Here is a 13,401-nt window from a genome sequence, read left to right on the forward strand (position 1 = left end):
GCCTTTTCTTAAATTACATACATTCTAAATAAATTGCTCTCCATCAATGTTTCCAATGTTAATGGAAATATAACTGACCCAGTTAATAATATTTGTACCATCAAAATTATATAGCGCTATCATAAGAAACTCAAGTAAAACAAATAATTATTAACATTGTTCATTAATCTGACTTTCCCACATTGATATTGAAAATCATGAAGATCAAGTCCTTGCTGCTGGTGAGAGGGGGTTTCTGGCATAACCTTTATTATCATTGCCAGGTACCCACAAATGCTTAAGAGTGTTTCTGAGAGGTAACAGGATTCTCATGTCTTGATCAAGTGACTGAACTTTGTGATAGCATGAACAGGGACCCTTATTTTGGTGTTGAGGTTGGAGAAATGTGATGGGATTAGTGATTAACTGGGCTGGGTACACACTACAGGTTTTTCAGCCAAATATCTAGCCAAACACAATTAAACGTCCATTTGGCACGATATCAGATTAGTGTGTGTACGACAGTCGTTCCAAAGTACCGATAGTCATTTAATTTGATTGTTCGACAGAACTTCAAATCTTAAAATTAAGTGTAGAAGAGTGCTGTAGGAGGAAAAGTCAAAGTTTATTTTTGTGTGTTAGTGTGACAGGAATGACCCATTACATTGCTCTTGGGCCAGATAAAGAGCAAAGTTATGAAGGTAAATAGTGTATAGTGTGTACACATGTATCGGCAGACTGACTGGAACTTCAGTCGTTTGTAAAACTTTGTGACAACAAACTGTTGAAAAAATTTTGTAGTGTGTTCCATAGTAGTATGTGGCATAGAATAAAAGATCATTAAGACAATTGATTGGACACTTGATAGAGCTGATGCAAAGTAAAAAAGTAATAGGTTTGGTATTATCTTAGGGCAGTGATTCCCAAAGTGTGCGCCGCAGTACCCAGGGGTGCCGCAGTGCTGTCACAGGGGTGCCGTGGCCAAGAAAAAACAAACAAAACAAAACAAAAAACAAACAAACTTACCAATCCGGCGGCGCCCGGGACCCAGCATCCCTTTCCCTCCTCACTTCTCACTGAATGTCGGGCGTGACGTCATTGATTGGTAAGAAGACAGAAGAAATAGAAGAAAGAAAGTATGGTAAGTAAAAAAACTGAGGGGAAATAGTGATAGGAAACAGCAATGAAGGGGCAAAAGAATGAAGGAGGGGGCAGAGTGAGGATGAAGGAGGGCACAGAGTGTGTGCATGAAGGGGACACGCAGTATGAGGATGAAGGAGCACAGTGATCGTGAAGGGGCCCAGGGTGATGATTTTTGTACATGCTGTAATATTTTGTTTGATCTTATTTCTCTGAATATTGGCTGTAAATTATTCTTTGACAGAAATATAATTAAAAAAATATATAAAAATATTATTTTAAATATTTATGTGGGAGGAAGGATAATATCATTGCCCCATTGTAAGCTTTGTCCAACCCCAGGTTAAAGGGATCTGCCCAAGATTTGCAGCAGAGGCGGTCCCCAAGAAGGGGTGTACTCATTCTGAAGCAACACTGCCGCTGCTTCCTGGCTAGTGACAGCAATCTAACCTTCTACTGTTTGGTTTGGCTGACTTGCATTGCTCTCTATGCCACCATTTTTGTTTAAATGAAAACTGTGACCTTTTGCCAAATTTACAATGGTGTCTGGTTATTTATTTATTCAATTACAGTAATAGTAAGCTTGAACGTGCGAGAGAGAGGTTTGGGTGCAATGAAAGGGAGATATCAACACCATGCAGTTTATTATTTTATGGATTTAGTTACAAAATCCTTCAGTAAGATAGCTCGCTGCAGACTTTGGCCAAAATTGATGAAAGCTGCACCGTTGTGAAGGGATCATTAGACAATAGACTGGAAATGACTGGAAATGAATGTTAATGCTATAGATAGTAATATAGGAGCAAACACAGCTCAAAATGACATTATTTTTCACAATTTTTAATTGAATCCAGATTCAAAACCTTTCATGTTTGTTCGACAAAACCAGTAGCAAAGCCGAAACATGAAGTTGGTTTAGAACCAACACCGGTTTTGAAACTGTAACACGAGGGTCAGCGCACTTATCTAGTATTGAAAGACAGACAAAGAGGTAAGGGGTCCTTCATGCAAGCTTCCAATCTGTAAGACAATAAGGTTTGATATATGCGGTTAAATGTCAAATAATAGATATTGGTCAAGCCAGATCAAGATGGTACGTGCTTTGTAAGACTAAGTGATCCAGTCACACAGCAATCTTGTTCTGTGGATCAGTATAGGAAGAGAACACATGTAAGAACTGTGTAGATGGGTGAAAATCATGTAAAGTAGCCTAGTAAGAATAGGAGGGCGGTTTGGAAACTTAATAAGCTGGCTATAGAGATGAGTTTTTAGAGAACCCTTGAAGGTTTGGAGGCTAGAAGAAAATCTTATTGTGCAAAGAAGGGCATTTCACAGAATGGGTGCAGCCTGAAAAAAAAGTTCTTTAACCAGGAGTGGGAGCAAGTGATGAATGTAGATGAGAGATGCAGATCTTGGGCAGATCAGTGGAGTTTGAGTTGGTAGATCTTTTGAAACAACAACATTGCACCAACAAACATCTCCAAATATGTATATTTGGAGATGTTTGTTGGTGCAATGTTGTTTATAGCCTTGTATGTATATAGAAATATTTTATATTGATTCACCACTGGAGGAAATCGTTCCTTAGCAGACTTCCTTCTGTTCAAGTTCATCCTCTCATCCTACAGTTTTTCCCTTGCTTAATAATCCTTCTTCAAGTCTCTCAAATCTTCACAGTACTCCAAACCTCACCACCTTTCTGCCACACTGTTACGGCTCACGCCCCAGGTATCAACTCCTAGAACCGCTTCAGAGGTCTTCACCTATAGCAGCTGCCTTTCCCATAGAGCTAGACGCGCTCACAGGTACTTGAATGCCCCCAGGTCTTGTTCTCTAGTAGTAGGAGCTGATAACCAGAGATCGTAGCGCAGGTGATTACAAAGTGAAGGAACTCCTGGAGGAAGGTGATATGTAGTATAGGAACTTCCCGCAGCACTACAAAGCCTAGGTTTGATGGACCAAACACACGAGATCAGAGTCTGAGTCCAGGCCAGGACCTGGGTAGCTAATTGAGAGTCAAGTATCCAGGCAGAGGTTTCAGGGTCACAGGCAAATCAGTGGAGTCAGTATATGAGCAGTAGATCAGGGTCACAGGCAAACAGCAGCGTCAATATCCGAGCAAGGGGTCAGGGTCACAGGCAAATCAGTAAAGTCAAAATCCAGGCCAAGGGTCAGCAACAGAGATACAAAAGACAGCAGGAACGCACAGCAGGATAAGTATGCTAGGGAGCAGGAATTGTAACCAGCAGGGAGGCTTGGCCCTTCCTGCCTAATATACATGGAACAGCCAATCAAATCATTGGGGCACAGCAGGAATCTTCAGCCACAAGGGGCTGATGATAATTGGCAGTTTGTGCACGCGCCTGGCTGCCCTGGATGCCAGGATGAGTGTGACGTCCCGGTCGTCATGACGATGGCCGCAACGCTGGGCCAGGAGAGTGAGTGAGTGGCGCAGCGGTGCCCGGAGCCGCTGCGACTCGTGAAACACTCCTTTGCCTCCCCTTTCTCCCCTCATCCTCCCTTACTGCCAATGACTTTGTCTCCTCTGCCCGGCTATTGGATTCTGCTTAACCTGATCTCTGCTTGATCACCGGACTCAGTTTGTCTGCTTCCCTGGACAGCCTCGTGCCTCCTGGACTGGTGTAACTCATATACTTGTCCCTGCTATTTATCTGTATCAGTCATTACATAACATTGTATAAGGGCCCCTCTGCATCGGTCTACAGCAACGGCTTCTCATCAGCCAAATTCACACTTTCAAATGGTACCAGACAAGGCTGTCCCCTCTCGCCCCTCATTTTTCTCTTGGCAATTGAACCCTTGGCCCGAGCAAATCCGGCAACATCCGCAACTCCCTGGCATCACTTTAGCTGGCACCACTCACAAACTATGTCTTTTTGCGGATGACATTTTGCTGTACGTGACTAGCCAGGAGACCTCACTTCAACTTTTACATGATATGCTACAGGAATTTGGAAGGGCCTCCTATCACAAATTAAACACAACTAAAACGGATGCTCTCCCTATTAACTTGTCAGAGTCCCTCCTGGGTCGCCTCAAGACGGCCTTCCCATATTCTTGGAGGTCCCTTTCCATGCCCTATCTAGGAATCATGATAACCTCACATTTAGATTCCCTCTTAGAGGCCAACTATGGTCCACTATTGATACAGCTAAACACTGGCAAAAGCGTGGCAACACTATGAGGTCTCCTGGTTAGGCAGGATAGCTGCGTTTAAAATGTCCTTTCTGCCCAAAATGATGTATTTATTTAGTACTTTGCCTTTTAAGTTACCCAAATTTTTTATGGACAAATTACGTAACTTACTTACCTCTTATGTATGGAAAGGGAAACCTCCTAAACTAGCTCATTCAATTATGGCACGCTCATCCGGCCTTGCCGGATTTGGTCAAATACCAGGACGCGGCCATCTTAGCACAGCTCCGGGACTGGTCTCTCCCCCCGGCTTCCCTTAAATCCTGGGTCGACTTGGAGAGAGGCCTCAATAGTTCATTCCCACTGGCTGACCTTCTCTGGATTCCTAGGTCCTGGAGGCCCCCCCAGACTACCCTCCCACGTCTCACGTGTGATGCACTGACAACCTGGGACAAATTCCTAAAGACCTCTAACCTTGTCACCCTCCCTACCTCTAATCTGTCCCTCCTTGCATTATCAAAACTTATTCCCAACCTAAATCTCTCTCTGTGGCATTTAAGGGACATCACTAATCTCAAACTGCTCTACTCTGACTCAGGGCTATTACCCTTCTCTGAATTGAGGGATAAATTCCACATTCCTAATCAAGATTTTTACAAGTACCTCCAGGTTAGCTGGCTACATTCCATGTACCCACGGGGCTCCTCCCTTCAGCACCCTCCAGCTATCTTTTTATCTAGACTTTCAACTGGAAGTAACAAAGCGGCTATCTCCTTTTGGTACACCCACCTCAACACAAGTCAACACCCGATAAAAGCCTCTTCCCAGCTAGCCTGGGAGAGGGATATTGGCCAGGAATTTGACTCAGATCAGTGGGACAAAATCTACCAAAATGCCCACAAGATGTCAAGGTGTTTGAATCACTCGGAGATGCTTTACAAGCTACTTTACAGACTCTATATGACCCCCGGATAGGTTGCATAAGATATGGCCAGATCAGTCCAGGACCTGTTGGCGTGGATGTGGAGAGATAAAGGATATTTTCCATGTTTTTTGGAGTTGTCCAATGGTCAGAGATCTTTGGGCAGAGGTGTATGCCTTGATTTCTAAAGTTATTCGAACCCCGATCCCTAGTACACCAGAAGTCGCTCTTTTGCATTTCTTTCCCCCACAAGTATTATTGGGGGATCGGTATGTCATAGGCCACATCTTTATAGCCACCCGGGCGGTGATTGCCCAAGCCTGGAAATCAGCCACGCTGCCTTCCATAGGCAAGATAATTTCTAAGGTTCAGTTAAGCTGTGACATGGAAACGCTGGGTGTCCCTTACTCTCCCTCTGCCTCCTGTCCCCACATCATATGGTTTGAATGGAATCGATAGGTAGCCAAATCCTCAGTCCTGCCCGCCTCTGGGGGAACCCCGTGTAACTCCCCACAGTAAAACCAAAGGGCTACTATCTATGATGTTTCTCAGATGATATGTAAAATCTGTAAAATGTTGAGAGTGGTACTGTTTCATGCTTTTGCTTCATATTGATGTGTATTGCCTTCCCCTCTACCCCTCCCCATGATGCCCTTCCCCTTTTTTCTCCCTTGTAATTTACAATGTATATATTTCTGGGTTTTTTTGTACAATGTAACCAAAAGGAAAAACTTTAATAAAATCATTACTGATAAAAAAAAAAAAAAGCAATTTCATACGTAGGATGAAAACCAGGATAGGAATGCGTCCTGAAGGGAATCTAGTGTTTGTATATGAGAAGATAGTGGTTAACACTGTCAAATGCAGCAAAGAGGAGACTAATAACTTTTAGATTTAGTGGTGATCAAATTATTGACCACCTTAATCAGTACAGACTGGAGTGTTGCAAAGAAAGTGTGTGAGGCAAGGGTAGGCAAGCCTCCCAAAAAGCTTGGCAGGCAAGGGAGCTGAGAGATGGGATGGTAATCTGAGAGAGAATTTGGGTCATAATTGTTTTAAGAATAAGATTAATCACTGCATGTTTGAATAATAATGGAAAGAGACCAGTGGAACAGTCCTGTACCATAGATTACTGGGGGCCCAGGGCAGCACATTGGTATGGGACCCTTGTAAAAAAATACTAGTGTTAAATATGATTTTTTGTTAAGGCCTCATAAAGCCTTTGTTCAGCCATTTATTGTAACGTGCATAGAAATATTATTTGCTAAAAGAGATTATTCATTTTTCTGCTGATATGCAGAGATGTAAGCCCATGGCCTTGAGGTTAAGCTGACATAGAGAACTCCTGAAGTTATGTATCAAGATATGAGAACAATATCCCATAGACTAATGTATGCTTATGACGTAGGATTAATTTATTCAGTAGGCTATAAAAACTTGAATCTTTGTATCAATAAATCAGAGAATATTCCTTGTATACAGAACTTGGTCTGTGTCAATTCTCTCCAGCTGATTGAAGCACTTCCAGATATACTTGACACCACAGTAGATCAGAATTTTAGATTAACACTAGACTGTTTTTTTTAACGCAATAAAGACAAGGATAATTTTTTAATGCATTATTTTTCACTAAGTACTTGTGTCATGAGTAAAGAAATAAGTTGATTTTGTATGACAGACCCATTTAGAAGCTTCAGTAACTCTTTCAGAACAGGGTCATATTATTGTTGTGGTCTATAAGTTTTTCATTCGTTCCACGGAAAGCGAGGTTGCACGTGGCTAACATTTGTGAAACATTTATTGTCCTCTTCATACTTTACACCAGAAACTCTGTTCTTCTTTTAAGCTTCTTTCTAATGCTTTGTGTATTGAACAAAGCTTCCGCCACTGTTCACACACAACACAAGAATATGCATAACACTGTGATCCTGTGAGTTTCAATATATTCTGAAAGATGTATCCAGTCATACACTCCAGTGCTCCATGTATTTTGGGATCCAGTTGCTTCTCATTGAGGAAAAAAAACAGCTCGGTTGGCATTAAACGCAGTTCAGCTCCAACTAGTTTGCAGACTTTGCTGTAAAACTGTAGCAATTGCTTGAAAAGGACCATCCCTTTTGTTTTTTATCACTCGGGGGTTGGTTTGGGCCAGACATGATGATAACAGGTTGCATCTCGGAGTCTATGATAGTGTTTGGAAAATTGCACTTTGAAGAGAAATGTTCTCAATTACTCCAGAAGATGCGGATACAGAAACCTCTAAAAAAAAAACACCAAATATAGTAATATATAGAGACAGTTGATGGATATCATTTTTCATTTAGATGGGAACTTACATGGAGACCCCTTAAATCACTGTCAACATTAACAGCATTTGCATTATTATCTTCTCCAAGATCAGTGGCTGCCATAGACTGTTCAATTTCTGATATTTCAATATTGTGCCATGAGTGTCATCATTTGAGATATTTTATTGTGGTTCATGAAAGAAAAGTTTGTTTACTTAACCCTGGAACCACAAGTTGTTTTTTATGTTACACAAATCACATTGGGGGGCCATATACAACTCCAGCATATATAAAATGTCCTTAACAAGGTCTAATACCACAAAATATAATTTTAGTAACATATATAAATTTTATGGATCTAATTAATGACATTTTATTTTCCAAACCACTAGGAACGGGTGCAAAAAAGTGTTACACAAACCACAAGGTGATTAGTGATTTTCAGCATTAATACCGCAAGAGCATTAAAGAAGCGATTATAATGTAAGTATAAACATGAATTTTTATTAGACAAAAGTAAATTGAACATCAATAGATTCAAATGTTAAATTATGAAAGGACTGTAATCATTTGATAGCTAGTTGGCTATTATAAAAAAAATCGGAAATATTTTCTTACAATTTATAACTATACCATTGCCATATACTTCAGATGAATATGTGGAAATCACAACTAAATGGTACTGCTTCTGCATCTTTTCTTGTCTTTTTTAGCACCACTTTTGTTCATTTCATGATTAAAATATATGTAGTACAAAGAACAGGCATACTTGTCGCATCACTCAATAATCTCAACAACTTGTTGAAGTTGACAACAAGACACTCAGGGGGTCTGATTCTGAGTTAGCAGCTAAGCAAAAATGTAGTACTTTTGCAAACCCATGCTGCACTGGGGCACATCTCTTGAGGTTATAAACCATGTATGGTTCGTATCCAGGATGGATACTATTACTAGTCTCCAGAGCAATAAGGTTGCCGCCTTTCACAAAATTTGGGACCCATGATATGTGTACCATGGTGCTTCACTACCTGGCACTTCCTGAACATGCTTTACCCCACCCGTCCACCACCGACACCTGAGCATACATCTGTGTGCCGGGATGTTCTTGTTTCTGTTAGGAACCGCGGCGGCCACGACTCGTCTATTACCCCGCTGAGCGTCCCGGCCGTCTCCTTGGCGACCGGGACGTCACTTCCGCCAGCAGGTCCGACCATTCCCAAGGCAACGGACTGATGCCGATTCAAATAGTACAGCCGGGTGCAAGCGCTGAAATCTCCTCAGCCTGTGGGCTGATTAATATGGCCTTGTTTAATTAGTCCTGGTATGTGTATTGTTACAGGGCTTAGCCCTGATTGGTTGCTCTGCGTACTTAAGGCAGGGAGGGCTTAGCCTCCCTGTCGGTTATAGCCCTTCTGACCCAGTCTTGCTGACCTGCTCCTGTTTGTTGTACCCTGTCATGTGGATACTCTGTTGGATTCTCTGTGTATGACCCCTGCCTGGGCTTTGGACTTTGCCTGTTTGCTCGTAACCATGACTGTTTTGGCCTGTACCTTGGACTCTGCTACTTTGCCTGTGACCCTTGACCTCGGCTACCGTTTGACTATCCGTTGCTTTCTACCCAGTCTCCTGGCCTGCCACTGTGGGCCTGCATTACCAACCCACACTACACCTTGAGCTAAGTCCTGGGGGCATCTGAGTACCGGTGAGCACGTCAAGCTCTAAGGGAAAGGCGGCTGCTATAGGTGAAGACCTCCGCCATCTAGTTCTGTGGGTTGGTGATCAGACCAGCAATTGTTGCTTGTCAGTTCTTCAAGCAGTTTGTCTTTGTAGTATGCAGTGGCAGGTCCAGGGGGGCGATCAGGGCATTCGCCCCCCCTAGCAGTGGCTTGCTGCCGGCGGTTGCACACTATGTGCAGGTCCGTTCAGCAGAGACAGGCAGGGAGAGTGTGCTGCCCGGCTGCTCTGATTGTGTTTTAAACACAATCAAAGTGGATAGACAGCATACTCTCCCTGCCTGTCTCTGCCAAACGGATCTGCATATAGTGTGCAGCCGTAGGCAGCCTTAGCTGTCAAAAAGGGGGCGGGGACTAAATCGCCCCATATAAAATTATTTTCTAGATCCGCCTATGGTGGTATGTTACCAATGACAGCCTTTGCAATTAGCATGTTAAGGTATGTTTTGTTGCTATTATCTTATTCGCATTGTTGTACCCCACCTGTATGATTGAATAGCCAGAAGCCTGGATTATCAGGTAAGTCACCTCCCAGTATTAGTTTTGCATTGTGCACAACGTCTTTCCAAAAGGCTACTATTTTCAAGCTCTCTCACCAAATATGAAGGAAACTGTCCACCAGATTATTGCATCGCCAATAGGTATAAGGGACTCCCAGAAACATTCTTTACAAGAGGCTCGGGCACCTATACCACCATAAAATAACCTTTTATCGAGTCATTACTATGAACCCATTTGGTGAGCTGGCATGCATGGTTTGAAATATCTTAACCTAGTTGTTTTCTCTGAAACTATTTAGGTCCCTCTCCCATCCTTTGAAATGAGACAGGGTGCCAAACAAACTCTCTATATTTAGCTTCTATATTACAGAGATGAGATGAGGACCTCTGTGGAGATACACACAGACCTTCAAAGAGAGATAATTCTGTTTGAGAATCTTTAACTAGGATGACAGATTTGTAAGTACATCCAAAGTTCTGAGTGTGGCAGACCCCAGTGTGTTTGGATTTCAGAGAATGGGCAAACCCCAGACAAATTCACCAGCTGACCGACCTAAAAGACCATCCCTTTGATCCAGCCTTTAAAGCCTTTAATTGCAAAACTTGGGGAGAAATCTAGATTTGATAGAATGGATGTAAGTGGAGAAGTCAATGAGGATATAAATATTTCAAAGATCTCTGACCCTTCCAACTGGCCAAAGTAGGTAAATTGTTGGATGGTATTTTGATTTTAGCCTTGGTAGCCAAAGGGAAATCTCTAATTTAGATTGCAGATAGTATTCTTCTATGACTATCCATTGTTTGTTTTCCTTCACAACTTCCAGAATTCTAATTAACATGACTACGAAGTAGTAGCTAGTGATATGTGGCTCCCCAAGCGTTTGTGCCTAAATAGTATATTTTGCCTGACGTGATGCGCATGATACTCAAATTTCCTTATTAAACCCTGCCTGGCTAGAAGATCCTAAAAGGACTACAAGTGACGGGAATTGAAAAGGTTTAGCTCACAGAAAGGGGGAGAGAGATATAAGAAACTATTTAATTAACAGAATTATTCAATCAGTCACTAGCTACAGGAGTAATTTCAGAGGAATGGAAAAGAGACGAATGTAGTCCCACTACACAAAAGTAGAAGCAAGGAAGAGGCGAGCAACTACAGACCAGTGAGCCTTACATAAGTAGTAGGAAAACTGATGGAAACACTCTTAAAAGAAAGAGTTGTAGAGTATCTCAAAACCAGTAAATTACATAATTCCAAACAGCATGGATTTACTGGGGGGAGACCATGTCAAACAAATCTTATTGACTTTTTTGTCTGGGTGACTAAAGTAATAGATCAAGGAAGGGCTTTAGATATAGCTCATCTAGATTTTAGTAAGGCTTTTGACACTGTCCCACATCACAGACTGTTAAATAAACTTTGGGATTGGCTTCTGAGATTGTTGAATGGATAAGATCTTGGTTGCAGGATAGAAAACAGAGAGTTATAGTAAATGGAGTACATTCACAGGAGGGAAAGGTTACCATTGGAGTCCCCCCAAGGATCTGTACTTGGACCAGTGATTTTTAATATCTTTATTGGAGACATTGCAAATGGTATTGAAAGGAAAGTATGCCTTTTTGCAGATGACACAAAGATATGCAACAGGGTAGACACACCAGGAGGGGTAAAACAAATGATTGATGTAAGTACAATAGAGGAGTGGTCAAGAGAGTGGCAACTACAATTTAATGCCAAAAAATGTAAAATCATGCAAATGGGGCTCAAAAACACAAAGGCTAAATATAGTATTAATGGCACTATAATGAAAACTACTGAGGAGGAAAGTAATGTAGGAGTCACTATTTCAGGTGACTTAAAGGCCCAGGTAAGCAATGCAACAAATCAATGAGGTAGGCAAGTCAGAAGCTTGGTTGCATAGGGAGAGGAATCTGTAGCAGAAAGAAAGAAGTAATAATGCCACTGTATAGGTCATTGTTACGGCCTCATCTAGAATACTGTGTTCAATTCTGGAGGCCATATCTCCAGAAGGCTATAAATACATTAGAAACTGTACAAAGAAAGGCAACTAAAAGGGTGTAGGAATAGAGAATTTAATTGTTTTAGGAGGTGATTGTTGTATGTAGGACGTTATAGATATAATGGTATTGATAAATCTCATAAAACAAACAAACTTTTAAGAATTTTTATATATTATTGTAGATTATGTCTGGCAATATATAAATATACAAGTTAACCCATGCATGATACTCATGCATTCTAGTCAAATCAAGCTACTTAAGGTGTTAAAAAGGTTCTTGTCATGCATTTGGGCCATAGCCCAGGCCTCAACCACCAACCACTCCCCACTGTCACCCCCGGCAACCACCAACCACTCCCAACTGTCACTTCTCCTTCAAGAAATATATATATATTTTTTTTAAATCTTTATAAACACTTTTAACAAATTAAATTAACAAATTAAAATCATCTTAGTATACCAAATTTCAGCCCTTTCTGAATTTTTTTTCCACACACACTAGGAATTTAGTAGGTCAGTGTATAACTCTGCCCAGCAGGTGGCGCTGCAGCTTGGTTTTATTTTTTCCACACACACAGACTAACACACGCCACTAGACATTTATATTATAGATAGTGACACAGGAAGTGGCTCTAAGACAAGAGTTCGGTATTCAGCTTACAGTCTACAGGGCAAGGCTGCAGACAGGATTACTTATTTGTACAGCAGTGCACCTAGCTTAAAAATATAAATTTGGAGGACATATGTGTGTGTGACTTAACATATTTTGAGGTAGTTTGGCTGCATTTTCTTTCCACAGCTAACGGCAGTTAACAGTGTAGCTGATCAAACAGAAAACCTGAAGAGACCTGCTCTATAAAAATCATATGGGAGTGTCATCTGTCCACCTGTAGAGGTCAGGAGTATATAAGCCTGCGTTGCCCATTATGCAGGGAGACTGATGCTGACTATAATGTTTAAAATGACATCTGCTTGTATATACTTCCATAGGCTTAACAATGTATCAGCTAATTTATTATGGAGGGACAGTTTTCTGCTCACAGCGAATATTTAAATCAGATTCTCTGAAAAAGTTTGGGCTTGCCAAATGAAACTTGTCAGTTAGCAAAACAATATAGAAAGGATAACTGCAATCTACATATCGCTATACAGCTATTGTGGACATACAGAACTTTCATTCTCTGCATGTAAACAACCAATGAGCTTGGTTAATGGAGACCACTGATTGGTAATTATAGAAAACTGACCGCTTCATGGTTTGTTATATATTTGCAGTAGAGGAATAGAAGGATGACTATCTGTCTATTTCCATCCTGAGATATGTGGATATTGTGAGAAAATACTCTTATAATTTGTGTGGGACCTGGTGTTCCTAATCATGTAGATAAAAAGACAGAGCCAATATATTTTCAGTGGATGATATTTGTGAAAGATTTAATATTTGTGATCCCATTGCGAGACATGCATTCTATAATGTGATAAACCATTACAGAAATATTTGCAGGAAGTGCCTCCTCCATTTAGGGCCACCTTAACAACATTATGGGCCCCCGGGCAAAGCAGTGCAGCGGGGCCCCTACCTCTATATATGTGTATCATACATAGATATATATATATATATATATATATATATATATATATATATATATATATATATATATA

The sequence above is a fragment of the Mixophyes fleayi genome, chromosome 6 (genome assembly GCF_038048845.1).
Source record: "Mixophyes fleayi isolate aMixFle1 chromosome 6, aMixFle1.hap1, whole genome shotgun sequence".
In the NCBI taxonomy this organism is placed as follows: Eukaryota; Metazoa; Chordata; class Amphibia; order Anura; family Limnodynastidae; genus Mixophyes; species Mixophyes fleayi.